The sequence below is a fragment of the Oryctolagus cuniculus genome, chromosome 3 (genome assembly GCF_051225735.1).
Source record: "Oryctolagus cuniculus isolate XC-2025 breed Fujian yellow rabbit chromosome 3, ASM5122573v1, whole genome shotgun sequence".
Classification (NCBI taxonomy): Eukaryota; Metazoa; Chordata; class Mammalia; order Lagomorpha; family Leporidae; genus Oryctolagus; species Oryctolagus cuniculus.
In genome coordinates, this window is record NC_142869.1 from 131119820 (window position 1) to 131136987 (window position 17168).

Below are 17168 nucleotides of genomic sequence, written 5' to 3' on the forward strand. Positions count from 1 at the left end.
AACTCCATCTCAGCATTGGCTTCCAGAGAAACTCAGCCATGAGAGTTGGTAACAGGAGTGCTGCCAAGAAAGCATGCAACAAGATGGGGCTGTAGAACAGTCATCAGTCACCTCTGGCTGGCAGTGAGGACCTGTCACTTATAGTAGAAGGAGCACAGCCCTGAGCGAGGTGGTAGTCTGGTGGATAAAGCTCCCACCTGTGGTGAAATGGAAGGACGTGCTGGCGGAAGGGAATGAGCCAGCCAAGACAATTTCAGGCATTTGAAGTGTATGGAGAGACTAGCTCAAGGATGATGATACCAAATGGTAACAGCTAGGTGGCAACGATGCTCTGAAGAAAAGTAATGAACATCTGAGAGTTCAGGAATAGGCTATTTAAAAAAAACCATTTATTTATTTATTTGAAAGGCAGAGACACAGACAAAGAGGGAGACACAGAGCCCTGGTTCGCTCCCCAAATAGCTGCAATAGCCAGGCCTGGGGCATACTGAAGCCAACAGCCAGGAGCTTCATCTGATCTACCACGTGGGTACAGGAGACCAAAGACATGGGACATCTTCCACTACTTACCCAGGCACATTAACAAGGATCAGAAGTGGAGCAGCCAGGACTTAAACTGGCACTCCATGGGATGCCAGTGTTGCAAGCAGCAGCTTAACCCATTCCACCCCAGTGTTGGCCCCAAGTAATAGGCTATTGAAAGTCAGGAGTGAAATCCAGAAGGTCTCCATAGATGCATTCAAGAGAACTCTCATCTCCCCTCAGAAGTCTGGAGAAAGTGGCTAAGTTCAGGAGGGTTTATTCATCTGAATTTGCTGAACCTGTAAATGCAGACTACAGATGTTGTTCACTTAACACTATTATGAGCAAATATCCTTCATGCCCCACCCCAGAAAGTAGTGCAGAAGCCTCTTCCTCTTCAAGGCACCATGTGACATTTACCCCAGTGCATTTACTGTATAATAAGGAAAAGACCCAGAAACAAGATCTGAGTAAACACGGATACTCAGAGACCTGAGGCATCACCCTAGCACCCCAGTTACAGTGACAGTGATATGGAGACTAGGCAATTAATGAAAACCTAACCAAGTTCTGCCTTACTGATTGACTGTATCCATGGAGCATCCTATAAGCAGTCCACCTGCAATTAAATGTACCATTGAGATTGAGATTGACATTAAAAGCACTGGTAAAATTGCCACATTGGCTGCTTGGCCTCTGGTATAAGAACTATCACCACTGGAAAGGCACCACAGAAGGCTTTAGACTTCTGCCCCCAAAACCAAGATAGTAACACTGCATTTGTGAGGAAAAGCAGAGGCTCTGAAGAACATAGGGGTGGTAGATCCCAGAACATCTCCATTTAATTTGCCAGTTGAGACCTTGCAGAAACCAGATGGATCCTGGAGGGTTACTATAGACCAAAGATCACTAAACTTTTTCCGTAAGAGTCAGCTGGTAAGTATTTTAGAGTTTGCAGGTCACAGAGTTTCCTGTTGCAGTTATTTGATTCTACTATTGTGTTACAAAAGTAGTTTACGGGTAAGTTGTAAATGTGTCTGTTTTCTAATAAAATGTCCCTTTCAAAATAGTCAGAAGAATGGACTTGGCCCTCAGTCTTGATTTTTCTGACCCCTGATCTAGAATAAAGAAACACAATCACATGGAAACCCCAAGGACAGCCATCAGGAAAGATGTACTATCTTTGCTAGATAAATTAATATGTCCTCAGTATATGGGATATGGTCACTGATTTGGTAAATCCATGAGACATGGTTTATATTCACATCAAATGAGTAACAATATACATTTTCAGTTTTCTCCCAGAGCTGTGAAAACATCTACCCTCTGTTATGAAATACTATGACAAGGTCTGGGCTATGTTACATTCTACAGAGCAGAATACTGACCTATTACACAAGCAATATCATGCTGATGGATTGAGATTACCAAGGTGATTAGACGAGAATACCAGAGGCCTTCCACGGTTATTCCGGAAGGAGTGCGATAAACTGTGAAGATACTGGGGCCATTTACGTCTACTCAGATTTTAGGGGCATGCTCCTCAGGAAAAGACAAATTGTTGCATGGCTTCCCTCTGACACTGAAGAAGGACTCATAATGCCTGATGGGCATCTTTGGGATCTGGAGGCATCATATTGTATGGCTAGAAGTACTCCCTTGGCCCATTGAGTGAGGTGAAAACCTGGTGGATTTGGGAGCTGCAAAACAAGAAGAGGCACTGCAGCAGGCCCAGGCTGCAGTACAAGCAGTCCTCCTGCATAATCACATGACTCAGCAGATCCTCTGGTGTCATAGGTGGAGTCTGTGGCAAGCTCCCCTTGGAGATTCACAACATAGGCATCCAAGACAGCTCCTGGGATGTTCTTGGATCCTGGCAGAGACAGAATGCTGGACCAAAGGACATCAAGTTCCAAGCTTTCAGAATTTCCCTTCTTACATTGAATCCTGTCAGGCTCATCAATCATAATATTGGAATGGTCCAGCAACAATCCCTGACAAAATGGAAAGAGAAAAGTATCTCCAAGATTGGATATAAACAGGACTAGAAGGTATAATAAGCTGCATGAAACATCGACCAAATCCCAATGGCATCTACCATGGTTGCACCAGCACCCCTCCCTCAACTCATACTTGTGATTGCACTGGTGATCCTGTAGATTAACTGGAAGAAAACTCAAACTCAACTATGGGCAGGTCATCTCAGTATGTGTATACAAGCTAAAAATGGACAACAGCTCCCTTTTAGTCTCACCCAAGTGTGGCCTTGAAAGATGGCAGAAAGGGAAAACTTTTCCCAAAGACAGAATGTTGGCTAAATCATTTTATTTACTTGGTGGGATAAGTGAAATAGCTCAAGCTTAGAATATTTATAAATTCAGGGCTGGTGCTGTGGCACACCATATTAAAGCCTCAGCTGCAGTGCCAGCATCCCATATGGACACCAGTTTGAGTCCTGGTTGCTCCACTTCTCATCTAGCTCCCTGGGAAGACAGAGGAGGATGGTCTGCCCCCTTGGGCCCCTATACCCATGTGGGAGACCCAGAAGAAGCTCCTGGATCCTGGCTTAGAATTGGCTCAGCTCTGGTCATTATGGCCATTTGGGAAGTGAACCAGTGGATGGAAGACCTCTCTGTCTCTCTCTGCTTCTGCATCTCTCTGTAACTCTGTCTTTCAAATAAATGAAAGAAATCTTGAAAAAATTATGAATTCATAGATTTCATAGATGGTATCAATTGGGCCAGCCAGCCAGTGAAGAGGCTGGAATAAAAAAGCTGAAAAGACTGAGGAGAAGGAAGTCTTGGGGAGCTCATACATTTGGAAAAGTAGGCATGTGCATAGTGTGAAGATCTTCCCATCACGCGTTAGCACTCGCTACACAGGGTCCATCATAGAAGAGGCAATAAACAGCCAATGTGGCAAAGTGACCCAGCCAGCTTCAGTCATCAGCTTTCCTGATACAGACACAGGACTGAAGTAGTCATGGTGGCAAAGGTGAAGGCAATCAATGCACAGGCAGCAGCACGGACTCTCACCAAGCCTGACCCTGCTACTAAGGATGCTGAATGTCTAGCCGCAGAGACCGGCATGGAGCTCCTACATTCCTCAGAGAAACCAACTGGCCAACTGGACAGCAAGTTGACTACGTAGGGCCCCCTTCAACACTGGAAAAGCCAGCAATTCAGGAAGACACAGATATGCCTTTCCCAACTGCTTGGTCTCAGCAGGTCCAAGGGCCTACAGAATATCTGGTCCACTGATATGAAGTCCCACATAACATCACACAAGACCTGAGGCAGTACTTCATAGTGAAAGAGGCACAAGAGTGGGCCTATGGCCATTGAATCCTCTGGTTGTAGCACACACTATATGTCCCAGAGCCTGCTGGCCTGAAGGCTGTTGAAACAGCCTGCTGAGGAATGCAAGTGCATCCAGAACCATGGGCCCCAGCACTGCACAGGGAGAATGCTGCAGGTACAAGATTATGTCACCATATCTGGTTTTGGCTGAGGATTGTCAAGGAAGCAGGCGGCCCCCAGCTGTCAGCTCTCCATGAAGCCCCTTGGCCCAGGTCACGCTCCTCCTGGGGACCCACATCAGGAACTGAGTGAAACAGTGAGAAGCAGAACACAGGCTGGAGCCACACACCCAGCACCTAAAGATCTGTCAGGCCGGCCCAGTTCCTCGTTTACTCCTGCCCCTTCCAGACCAGGTGTGGGTCCCTAATCCACATCCTGCAAGCCAAGTCCACTGCAGGGGCTGACTTTGGGGAACCCAACTGGAAACAAGCAGCATGGGCACAGGTGCCCAAAGGAAAAGGAGCTGCAGCAACAAGGGCTCACATCAACTTCCGCCCCAGATGTGCAAGGCCTTCCAAAACTACTCTTTTTCCTTAGAAAAAAACTGTTAGAAGTGATTTCTCAGACTCACAACAACCTGGGAGAAAAATACTGGGCTCCATGAATGAGCCCTGCCTCCATTCTCTCCTATTCATTATCTCTCTGGTCGTGGACACTTACATGTTGCATTTCTGTCCTGATCACTCTCACACCCTATCACTGTGAAATGAGTTCTAATGGCTTCATGAAATCTATCCCAGGGCTTTTGTATTTTTTTTAAGTGATTAGTCCAAAGACTGTCTAACTGGATTTTGAAAAAAAGATTTATTTATCTATTTGAAAATTAGACAGAGAGATCTCCATCCACTGATTTACTCCCCAAATGGCTATGAAGGGAAGCCAGGAGGCTGGAACTCCATCCATGCGTGGATAGCAGGGGCCCAAGCATTCAGGTCATCTTCTGTTTTCCCAGGTGCATCAGCAGGAGCTAGATCTAAAGTGGAGCAAACAGCACTCAAATCACAGGCATTGGTTAATCTGCTATCTTGCATTGCCAGCCCCCTCTACCTGGAATTCATGCAGTCCTAAAAAGGTTGAGCTTCCCTACATCATTACAAATGCAAATCCCTGTATTCCATTACTCTGCATGTAGACTCTTGCTCATTCAAATCCCTAAAAAGCATTAGAAACAACAAAATTAACAAATGACAGCATCCTTGTCTAATGCTAGTCACCGAGCTGGGCTTTTACAATCCTGTGAATTCCACTCCAGCTTCATTGCATATAGCTGAGGCTTGGGAACATCATGGGGAATCCACCAGGCTTCTGACCCCACATGCCCAGGCCTGAGGAAGGGAAGCTTTCAGCAGCTGGTACTCATGTGGGCTGCCTTCCTGACACTCACCATCCCCTGAGATACTGTTTCCTAATGTTCAAAGGTGTTATTCACCATGCAAGATCAGAAATAATATGCCAGGGCCGGCACTGTGGCATAGCAGGTAAAGCTGCAGCCTGCAATGCCAGCATCCCATTGGGCACTGGTTCTAGTCCCGGCTGCTCCACTTCCGATCCAGCTCTCTGTTATGGCCTGGGAAAGCAGTAGAAGATGGCCCAAGTCCTTGGGCCCCATTACCTGCGTGGGAGACCCAGAGTAAGCTCCTGGCTTCTGGCTTTGAATTGACACAACTCTGGTCGTTGAAGTCATTTGGGGGTGAACCAGCAAATGAATAACTCTCTCTCTATATATATATCTCTCTCTGCCTCTGCATCTGCCTCTGCCTCTCTGTAACTCTGCCTTTCAAACAAACGAATAAATAAAGCTTAAAAAAACAAAAGAAATAATATGCCTTGGAGCCAGCATTGTGGCTTAATAGGTTAAGCTACTGTCTGCAATGCTGGTATCCTATATTGATGCCAGTTAAAGTCCCAGCAGCTCCACATCTGATCCAACTCTCTGCTAATGCACCTAGGAAAGCAGTGGAAGATGGCCTGTCTTTGGGCCTCTGTACCCATGTGCAAGACCTGGATGAAGCTCCTGGATCCTGGTTTTGGTCTGACCCAGACACAGCTGTTGCAGTCATTTGGGGGGTGAACCAGCAGATGGAAGATCTCTCTCTCTCTCTCTGTATCCCCCCTTCTCTCTGTTATTTTACCTTTAAAATAAATAAATCTTTTAAATAAATAAAAGTAAAACTGCTCTTACCATAGCTCAGTGACTGTCATTTGTGTTAGATGTGTGCAGCACTGGTGACTGCAGTTGCCATGGCCTTAGCCCGCCAGCGACCATGATGCTTGAGACCCAGAGGATTGGCTGGGCTCAGGGAGTAACAGCTGATGGAGGGTACCTCTGATCCACCTCCCCTCTGATGCAGCCCTGCCCTTATTTATAGATTTCTGGTCACTCATTGTTAGGAAAATGTGGACAAGTGCCACTGTGGTCCCTCACTCCATGGTCTTGGTGAGTACATTTCCCTGGTTCCACCCCTGGGAGCATGGTGGAAATTTAGGGACAGGGTAGGTGGTTGAGACCATGAAGATATTAAAAATATCTCCATCGTGGTCCCTTGTGGATTCTGCAGTTCCCTGAAGAGGCCATGCCATAGTGAGTCTTGGAGCTAGGCAGCAGAGTGTGGCACATGGGGTGGCCATGTGGGCACTGAATATCTTCCTGTAGGGCAGACCCATCCCCCCAGCCCACTCGCCTGGACTGCTGGCGTCTGAGACTCTTCTAGCAGCAGTGGAGAGCGGGTTAGGTAGGGGAGGAGGGCAGAGGAGGCACACAAGACAGCCCAAGGGACTTGGCCACCTCCAAGTGTCCTCCTTTAGGGTCTGTGGTATTCCCTGGGACATAGGTGGCTGGAATGGAGGTGGGGTTTTCAGGGAACTTGGGCCACTGGCTATTTATCCACTGCAAAGGAGCATTGAATGTAGACAGCTGTGCTGGTAGCAGCCCAGCTAGTCGCAGACATGTGTGTGGAGGTTTCCTGAAGAACACGGGGAGATCTTTGCCCAAGGCTGTATCAATCTCTGAGTAAGCTCCTGGTCATTTCTCCCAGGTGTCAATCTTCAAGAGTTTCCAGGACTCTTGGGGACTTGCTGCAAGCACTCAGCAAGAGTTCAAAAGCCTGTCCCACGGGCGGAAGCATTTCAGGGCTGATAGAGTCCTGGACTGACTATGTCCCAATCTTCATATGGACTTGAACCTTGTGGGGACCAGGAGATGGCCTGTCATTTCTCTCAGTTCCTTCACAATCAACAAGAGATGCTAAACAGGAATCATCCCAGAGGGTGACTCAAGTTCACTGCTGGTGGCTGCCTATGCACCGTGTTGAGTAGGATTCTGAAGCTGTATCAGTTCTCTCTGAGAGAAGGAGTTCCATGATTAGATTAATGGAGGGAATTCTTCTAGACCAGCATTTTGTGGTTTTCTGTGTTTTGCTTTAAGCAATTTTGGGTGTCAACGGCCCCTTAGCCATCTACTAAAGATGCCTTTTCAGACAAACTTTTTTTAAAGTCAAATATAAATTTTAATTTTAATTTAATACAAATTAATTCAATTAATTAATTTAATGTGAATATTAATTTATTAAAATACAGTTATAAAAATACTAACAAAATATGATTTAGAAATATATGTGCATACTTATTAATGCATTCACAAACAAGATCCAGTGGTGTCTGATGACTGCTGAATTTTGAAGTAGCACTGAATTACATGATCTTTTGAGATCTGCAATAACTGAATATGATATGAATGTATCTGTGATGCTATCATCAAACACACTGCTGATCTCTTCTGAGTTTCTCTCCTACATTCATAGTGTATGGAAATGCTAAATTTCAGTTTTTCAGTGAAAAGAAAGACATCATTTTTTCCCTTCTATGTTCACAGACCCCAGAATCCTAGTCATGGACCTTTTGAGGGAGGGCTTGGGAACACCAGGTTAAGAGCACTTCATGAGACTAGCAGAGACCCAGTCCCTTGCATTGCTCTCTGAGACATCCACGGCTGCTGTTCACTAAAGTCCAGAGTTGTACACACCAACAACAAATGCTTATTCATTTACCTGGATGCAAATCACTTCACAACTTCCTTGCAAGGCAGGGTCACACAAATGTCCTGCTGGCTTTCATCATAGCTCAAATCCTGACCCAGTTCCTGGGAAAACAGAAAGCCTTCCCTACTAGCTATATCCCCTGGGAAGCTCCGGTTGCTCTGGGGCCCACTGAATGGAACTACAGCCACCAAGGATCTCAGCACCCAGTGCAGTGAGTACTCTTTGTGATGGGTTAAGTCTGAGAGCAGTCCCTTGGATATGGTAGAGCCAGAGAAGAGTGACTCCAATAGGATCCATTTGCTATGGAGTCCATGACACATGTCAAAGGAAAGAATGTCTGGCGTTCACTGCTTGACTATGTTTGTAGGAGTTCTATATTTTTAGGGGTTGCTTCATTTATAATTGTCTCCTGGTGGAAAGAAGGACGAAAACACAGACGATTTTTGACTTCCTTTTTATCATGATCTTGTCACTGAGATGTGGAAATTAGGGCTTGTATTTGAACTACTTTCCTGGTAATGATAATGAATATTCCTCCATCTGCATTCTTTTGACCTGTTCCTAAGGCCATCTGCTTTTGTTTGTGGGAGTTGCTGACGTGTAGGGGATTTGGCTCCAGGACTGGGGACAGGGCTTGGGCAACTGGGTCATCCCAGCTGGGGGATGACTATCAGCCTGGAAATACCTGTTCTGATGAACTGGTGTTGTATGTATTGGCAAGATGCTGTCCTTTGCACAGAATCTCATGGTAAGCCTTGAGTAAGACGTAGACTTAATTTGTGTTTGGTCACCAGCAACTTTCCCGGTAACTCACATTTGATAGGACTTGAAGAGATGGTGAAATTCCTTGCCTGGTATAAATTTCGTGTGGTACTAGTCAGGGCCATCCTGAGGCTGTGCTTGGAGCAGTCCATGGACTATACTTTTCTGTTGAGGACATTTTTCAAACATAGGAGTATTCTTAAGTAGAGAGATTAGCATGATGGGCATTCCTGCCTGTGAATATTTTTGTACAGATAAAACCAAGTTTAAAAAGAACATCAAGGGCGGCTTTGAAGAGGAGAGGAATTTGAGAAAGCATAAAGAAGGGTGTGATAGAGGGAGAGATCATGCTCACACAAAGCCTCTTTCTACAGTGGGGGACAAGGGCCCTGGGGATATTCCTGGTACCACCCACGGGACTTAAGAATAAATTAAACAGAATAAAAATAGTTAATATTTATTGAACCCTCTCTGTGCTATGCACTGTTTTACTAATTTATGAGATAGCTATCATTATAACCGTTTTACAAATTAGCACACTGAGGCTTGGAAAAATTTGAGTTAACTTTCTCAAAGTTCATGGCCGATGACTCAGAAGTGCCAGCAACAAGATTTGAACCCAGGACCTTTTGCCTTAAGAGCCTGTACTCTTCACATCAAGTTTGTGTATATTAAGTCTAGTCCGTGGGCTTTTTGGCAAAAAAAATTCACTTGGGGCACTTGCTGAAAAGGCTGATTTCTTATTCCCACCCCTTCCAGACCAGGTGTAGATCCTCAATCAATGTCCTACCTTCACATACATCAAGTCTAGGAATATGCATTTGAAACAATTTTTTTTTCATTTTAAATTCTCTTTATATACAGAAGATCAGTTTAGCATATACTAAGTAAAGATTTCAACAGTTTGCACCCACATAGAAACACAAAGTGAAAAATACTGTTTGAGTACTAGTTATAGCATTAAATCACAATGCACAGCACATTAAGGACAGAGATCCTACATGAGGAGTAAGTGCACAGTGACTCCTGTTGTTGACTTAACAAATTGACACTCTTGTTTATGGCATCAGTAATCACCCTAGGCTCTTGTCAGGAGTTGCCAAGGCTATGGAGGCCTTTTGAGTTCACTGACTCTGATCATATTTAGACAAGGTTGTAGTCAAAGTGGAGGTTCTCTCCTCCCTTCAGAGAAAGGTACCTCATTCTTTGAAACAAATTTTTTAAGTCCATCAAAATTTGAGAACCATTCATCATGACATATTGTAAAGGCTTAGATCTCCACCAGAGGTTGTCTGAACTTTTTTGCTTCTTACCTTTATCTACAAAATGTTTTAAAATACATTATCTCCATGAATTCTCATTCTAAATTATATCTATTCTTTAAAGCTGACTCCTTACAATATTATATATACAGATTATTATTCTAATTATGCCTATTCTAATTATGCCTATTCTAATTATTGTATTTCATTTAATTATACTATATGTAATTTAGTATATCTACTATATTAGATATAATTATTGTCTATTGTTTGTTATAATATACACTACAAATTTAACTTATTTTTAAAGATTTATCTCATTTATTTGAAAGACAGAGTGATAGAGAGAGGGAGAGACAGAGAGAGAGATCTTCCACTGGCTGGTTTACTCCCAAATGGCCACAACAGCTGAGGTTGGGCCAGGTCAAAGCCAGGAACCTGGAATTCCAACTGGGTCTCCCATATGGGTGGTAGCAGCCCAAGTACTTGGGTCATCTTACACTGCTTTCCTGTCGCTCCCCGTCTTCATGGGGGAACGACACTAAGCCCTGCCTAGGCTTCATATCCGAGTCACGGCACCATTATGTCGCTCCCCCTCTTCGTGGAGGAACGACACTAAACCCTGCCTAGGCTTCATATCCGAGTCACGGCACCATTATGTCGCTCCCCCTCTTCGTGGAGGAACGACACTAAACCCTGCCTAGGCTTCATATCCGAGTCACGGCACCATTATGTCGCTCCCCCTCTTCGTGGAGGAACGACACAGGACCCTGCGCTGTTCTTTCGTCTGCTCGGCCCTCCCCGGGTTTGCTGCTGGTTCTTCCCGGGTTGGCTACTGTCCCTTCCACCTCCGTGGAAGGGCGGTTCTCCCTGCCACTTTCCCCACTTCCGCGGGGGAGCGGCACACCGCCGGCCGGCTCTCTCGGGGGCTGCACAGGTGTTCCCCTTAGATGTTCCTGGTGCATGTTGTCTCTCTCCTCCTTTATAGTCCTCCTCCGCCAATCCTAACTCGGCTGCCCACACGCCGAGTACGCTGCTCTCCTCCAATCAGGAGCAGGTCCTGCAGCTTGTCAAGTTGGTGAGAGGCAGCTGGGTAGAAGCTGTTGCCTCCTCTCCCAGCGCCATATTATGGGAGAGCAGATGCATAGAATAAGTCTTAATTCCAGTAACTCAGTCCAGTCCGGGTTGCTCCCCACACTTTCCCAAATGCATTAGCAGATAGCTGGATCAGAAGCAGAAGAGCCAGGACTTGCACCGGGGCTCAGATATGGGATCTGGCATTGCAGGTGGCGGCTCATCTGCTGTGCCACAATTCTTGCCTCCACAAATATGAACTTTAAAGTGTCCCCTAGGGTTATGCATTCTGCTCCGCTTTCAAGAACTTGGGTTGATAGATAATACAACATGAATTGGTCATTCTATTTTATCATGCCACAAATATCAGCAGTCATAAACCAGAAATAGCCCTCACACAGTATTCAAAATCAGCAAAGCATACATGCAAGTCTAGATTTCTGACTTCTTTTGGAAAACAGAAGATCTGGCCACTCCATCCCGAGTTTCTGACTTAACACTTGTCAGGGACTGCTTATGGAAAATGGGCTGGAGCTGAGCAGTGGGTCCTGCGGGCAGAGTGTGCACTGGCATCCCTCTGGGGCCACTGTAGTCTTTGCCTCTGCCTCCCCACACGTAGTAATTATCCAGCTGGTGGGCACTGCAGATTTTGCTGTCACATCTATGGCCATGTGTGAGTATTTCTTATTCTAGCCTAACATGAAGATAATCTTCGTCTTGGCGTGTTGTGTGCTGCCAGATAAATTTTACCCCTTCAACTGTTAAAATTAATCATCTTAGTTTGATCCATGTGAATTTTGCCATTTTTGTAGGCTCCAAGATGCTAAAAATAAAGGAATTTGATAGAGGTCAAGTTAATCATAAGCCCATGATTATTAGGTGCACCATGGAGATAGCTTGTTTTTAATAACTTCGCCCAGGTTATTTCAGTGGCTGGGGATAATAACATGTGCTGGAAGGAGTTTCACTGACCCAGGCATTTTAAAAGCATGGTTCACATTGTCGCTGGTTTCAAGGGAGATTTAAAATAACTTCGTTGTCACTTTGCAAGGAAAGGAAGCGTGTGCGGAGATGAAAGCTATCCTATGAAGGGATGAACCAGATTCTCTCCAGAGCTTAAAGCAGTCAATGACGGTAAGGGGCTGTTGGTACAAGGAGATACTAAGTTTCACCCTGGAGTTTGGGCTTATTCATTTGTAACGGGGCTGCCAGGAGGCTGTGCTGTGTCCCGCCTCTCAGATGGCATATCCAGAAAGAACACAGCTAATAGCTGAAGCCTGGACAATGGAATGTTGTGGAATTTTTATTTCCTAGTTATAATGAATGTTGTTAGAAAGAATATTCTCCTAAAAATGGAGTAATCCCTGTAGTTTCACACTGAACACTTTGTTAAAAAGCAGAGATCAAATTGTCTTGATAAAATTTAGAGCCTCCAAAAATATACCCAGGAAAATAAAATTTGATAGAAACTGGTCACAAAGGAAAATTCTCAACAGTAAAAATTATCATGGATATGATTTATTAGATGTATTAAATTCCTTTGGTGCAATTTATATTAAATAATCAAAATTTTTGAAATTAATGTTATATGAAAATAAATATGAAATAATGTTAGTGAAAATAAAAGCGAAGCATATAAGAAACAAGTTACTAGACAGGGTAAGAAACTGACAGAGGAGTGAAACTGGCTTAACAGAACCCTCTTCAGATGAGTTAGGATGCCTGCATTCATAAACAGGGGAGTCTCAGAGACCCATGACTGAAACAAGCACACATGGTCCAAAGGTTGTGTCCATTCCTGGGACAGAATGCCAGTTCCAGAACCCAGTGGACCTTGAGCACAGGTGTGGACATGACCTGGTTGACTGTTTTCAAACTGCACAGCCTCTCTTCAGTCGGGCTGGGGCACCCCAAATTCCCCAGGAATCACTCCAGTTCCACTCAAACCGGGTGACCTCCCCAGCAGGGGTTCTTTGGTTAACACTATTCCCCTGAGAGGCCTGTCCTCCAGTGTCTCAGTTCCTACCTTTCCTTCAAGGCTTGGGTCCCGTGACTCCCCATTGTCCCCTGGGTGGCCTCCTTCCCTCTGTGGCCCAGACCCTGCCCCTCCTTATAAACTCACCAATGTTGCCAAATCCTGCCAGAGTTCTTAGATCGCCTTCCTTGTCCATCACCTTCCCCTTCTGGTAACCATTTCTCCATGATCCCTTGGAACTCCTTTTAGCAAACAGCAATGCCCAGAAAGGAACACAGCTGTGTGCCATTATCAATCAGCCAGCTGGGGGGATGAGTGCTTCAGTGCGGAGGGAGAGAGCTGGGCAGTTTCCACCACATGCCTCAAGCTCAGCAGATCCCAAACCAAACCTGAGCACTCTACTTTCTAATTTTCCCTGTCACTACCTGCTCTGCTTTGGATGTTGTTGGTTCCTTAGGGTTCATGTGCTGAAGGCATGGTCCCCAGGACAGTGATACTGAGAAGCGTTGAAATCTATAAGAACAAGGGCCTAGAGACACCATTCTCAGAGGGATTAATGCCCATCTCAGGGGACTGGATTGGTGACTGCAAGAGCGGATGCTAAAATTGACTTCACCTTCCTCGGCTTGCTCTCTTGCTTCCTCTCCTGCCAGGTGACCTCTGTCTCACAGGTGCTCCTGCTGTGTCATGCTACTGGCCATAAATCCCTCACCAGAAGCCAGGGCTGGCCCCCTGCTCTTGGACCTCCAGTACTGTAAGCTAAGTAGATCTCTTTCCCTTGTAAAGTACCCAGTCTCCAATATTTTCTTACAGCAATTCCAAACTAACTGTCCTGGCTCAAGTTCTCATCTCCTGGGGCAGCTGGGCCTCTACCTTCACACAGGCACCAGTTAATATTTTAGTGTTTAGTTGCGGTAATATGTACATAATAAAAGTTTATCCTTTTGACTATTTTATTTAAAAATGTATTTATTTGTTTGAAAGTCAGAGTTACAGAGAGAGGGACAGACTGAGAGAGATCTTTTATCCGCTGTTTACTCCCCAAGTGGCTGCAATGGCCAGGGCTGTGCCAGGCTGAAGTCAGGAGATTTATTTGGACCTTCTTCATGGGTAGGAGGGGCCCACACATTTGCACCATCTCCACTGCTTTTCCCAAGAGCATTAGCAGGGAGCTGGTTCAGAAGTGGAGCAGCTGGGACATGAACCGGCATCCATAAGGGATGCTGGCACTGCAGGCAGCAGCTTTACCCCCTGTGCCAAACACTACCCCCCTTTTGACTACATTCACAATGTTGTACAACCATCTCCACTATTTCTTGTACTTTCTGATTACCCCTAAAGACAAATTCCATAGCCATTAAGAAGTAACTCCCCTTCTCTGCTCCCCATTTTCTGTTTCCCAAGGCACATTTTAAAGGAAGACACCTGTACAGGGTGAACTATACAGCAAAAACATCCTCAAAGTCCTCTCCACCTGTCCCAGGCTGAGCAGAGTGCTCTGCCTCTAACCCCTGCAGTGTCTCTCCAGGTGCTGTCCCACCTTGCTGGTCTCTTCTGTCCACCTTTCTGTGTGTATGGCTCTGCCCCAGCTTCCAGCCCATGCCCTCTGGGCACACACAGTTGGCAGCAAAGGGAGTCTGGTTTCTTACTATGGCATGTGTCTTATGGGGATCAGCCTCCTGGGATACTCGTGAGTCAAGTTATTGATCTGAGCCTCCCATACATCTACTGTCTAAATTTCTCCCAGAGGGAAAAGTGGGAAGAAATCCAAGGCAGTATTTGCTTGTGGCATCCAAATCTATTTCCTACAGACAGAACCTGCTCTTTTTCTTTTCTTATAGGGCTGCTGAATTTGAAACGGCACTGGCTGTGGACAAGTTAGGATAGGGCTAGATTGACTGGGTTAGGATGAGAATAGAAGTAAGCTGAACCCAGAATGATGGGAAGACATGGATGTGATGAGCAAGGGCAAGAATATTCAGAGAGAAAAACATGGGCAGAAATAGGAGGGAGAATGTTGAGGGTTCATGTTGAAGCCGCAGGAGGCTTGGCTGCCAGGAATGGTCAGATGGGGTTGGAGATACGCGGGGCATGTCCAGGGTTTAGACTCAGTTCCATGTTCACCAGGAAGACATTTGTATTTGTTGTGAAACTGCATGTACTGGAAGCCTCATTTAAAGTGTTTAACAAAGAAGAGAATTTATTGAGTAGTGGACAGGTCTAAAGGAGGACTGCCTTTAGGTGAGGATGGCTCTGGGTTCTTTCTAGGTGGTTCTCTCTGAAAGTCCTTAGAGCAGTTTCTCTCAAGGTGTCAAGGTGGTTTTGGCATCCACCAGAGTCCATGATGCTTTGTCCACGAGGAACGGGAGAGCCTAGCTTCTGTCATTTCACAGAAGCCCTCTGCTGCCCTATGACTGGATCAGTGACTGGGGGCTCGCCTTGCATCTTTCTCTTAAGTTAGTTACTGCCCATGCCTAACCCAGTCTCAGCAGTGAGGCAGAAGTTCTGACTCCAAGCAGGACTCCCCTCCCTTTGGAAATAGTGTTGGAACCATCCCCAAATGTCATGGCTGCTACTTAATGAGGATTCAGTGTTTCCTCAAAGAGTTCAGACTCCCAGGATAGGAAAAAAGGGAGTGCAGATGCTGGGGAAAGAAACCCACAAAGTCACTTCACCATGGAAGGACTTTTTTTAGGGTTTGTTTGTTTGTTTATTTATTTATTTAGAGATCGCCCTTCCAATGGTTCACTCCCCCAGATGGCCACAACTGCCAGCGCTGGGCCATGCTGAAGCCAGGAGTCAGGAGTGTTTTCCCCGACATAGGTGCAGGGGCCAAGGACTTGGGCTATCCTCTGATGCTTTTCACAGGCCATCAGCAGAGAGCTGGATTGAAAGTGGAGCAGCTGGGACACAAACTGGTGCAATGTTGCATTGTGGGTGGTGGCTTTACCCATTATGCCACAATGCCAACATGTATGGAAGGATTTTTAAGAAGTGACTTTAGGGGCCAGCTCTGTGGCACAGCAGATTAAGTCACTTCCTGTTATGCCAGCATTCCATAGGACCACTGGTTCAAGTCCCCAGCTGGTTCACTTCCAATCCAGCTTCCTGCTACTTTGCCCAGGAAGGCAGGGTAAGATGACTCAAGTACTTGGGCCCCTGCCTCCCATGTGGAAGAGCCTGGATAGAGTTCCAGGCTTCAGGTTTCAGCTTTGCCCAGTCCCAACTATTGCAGCCATTTGGGGAGTGAACCAGCAGATGGAAGATCTTTCTCTCTGTATCTCCCCCTCTGCTTTTCAAATAAAAATAAAATCTTAAAAAAAAGGTGACTCTAGCTGCTTTAGGGACAGATTAGAGGGACCAGAGAGGAACTAGGGGGCCAGTTAGGAAACCATCATAGCAATTCAGACCAAGAAAGGTAGAAGAGACTGAGATGTATTTTTCAGGTAGAACTCATGGGACTCAACAACAGATTGGGTGATGGAGGAAGCAGCTCAAGCATATTAAGAGCTCTTGGATGCCAAGCTTTGGACTTCACCTTTGCAGGCAATGATGATGCTGTTGGAGTGGGCTGCTTTTTGTGACAATGAGAGATTAATAATTTTTGCTTGTCTTTTACTTTTGATTTTCCAACTCCTTTCAGAAAAGAATATTTTACAATATATGACAACATTTTTTTGCTTTTTAAATGCTCTCCCAATGTAGAAAACATCAAAATCACAATCTATGATTTTCTTAGTTTTATTTATTGCTCATCCATATCCAAGTTAATTGACTGAGAATATTTTCAAAAATACTTTTGTAGTCTAATTTGATAAATCAAAAAGCACACAGCTTCACTTATCTCAGAACATTGTGAAATTAATATTCACTATGCTGAATGGTTTCAGTTTGAATTAACATGCTTACAATGCCATTCAGTCTTGCAAATTGCTATCATAAGGAATTGAACATGTTTTAGCTTTTCAAAATATCAATTGTAAGGCATAAGAGTTCAATAGCTGTCTGCCATGTAAAATTTATTGGAAGGGTTGAATTAAACTTCAAGGATAGGGGTGGTAGTGGTGGCTGTTTTTACAGACTAAGTGAACAATAGCTGTAATTTTATGCTCTAGATGTTAGTGGACTGGATATGCTAATTCTGTATATAAATCCTGCAAAACACTAACATTTGTTT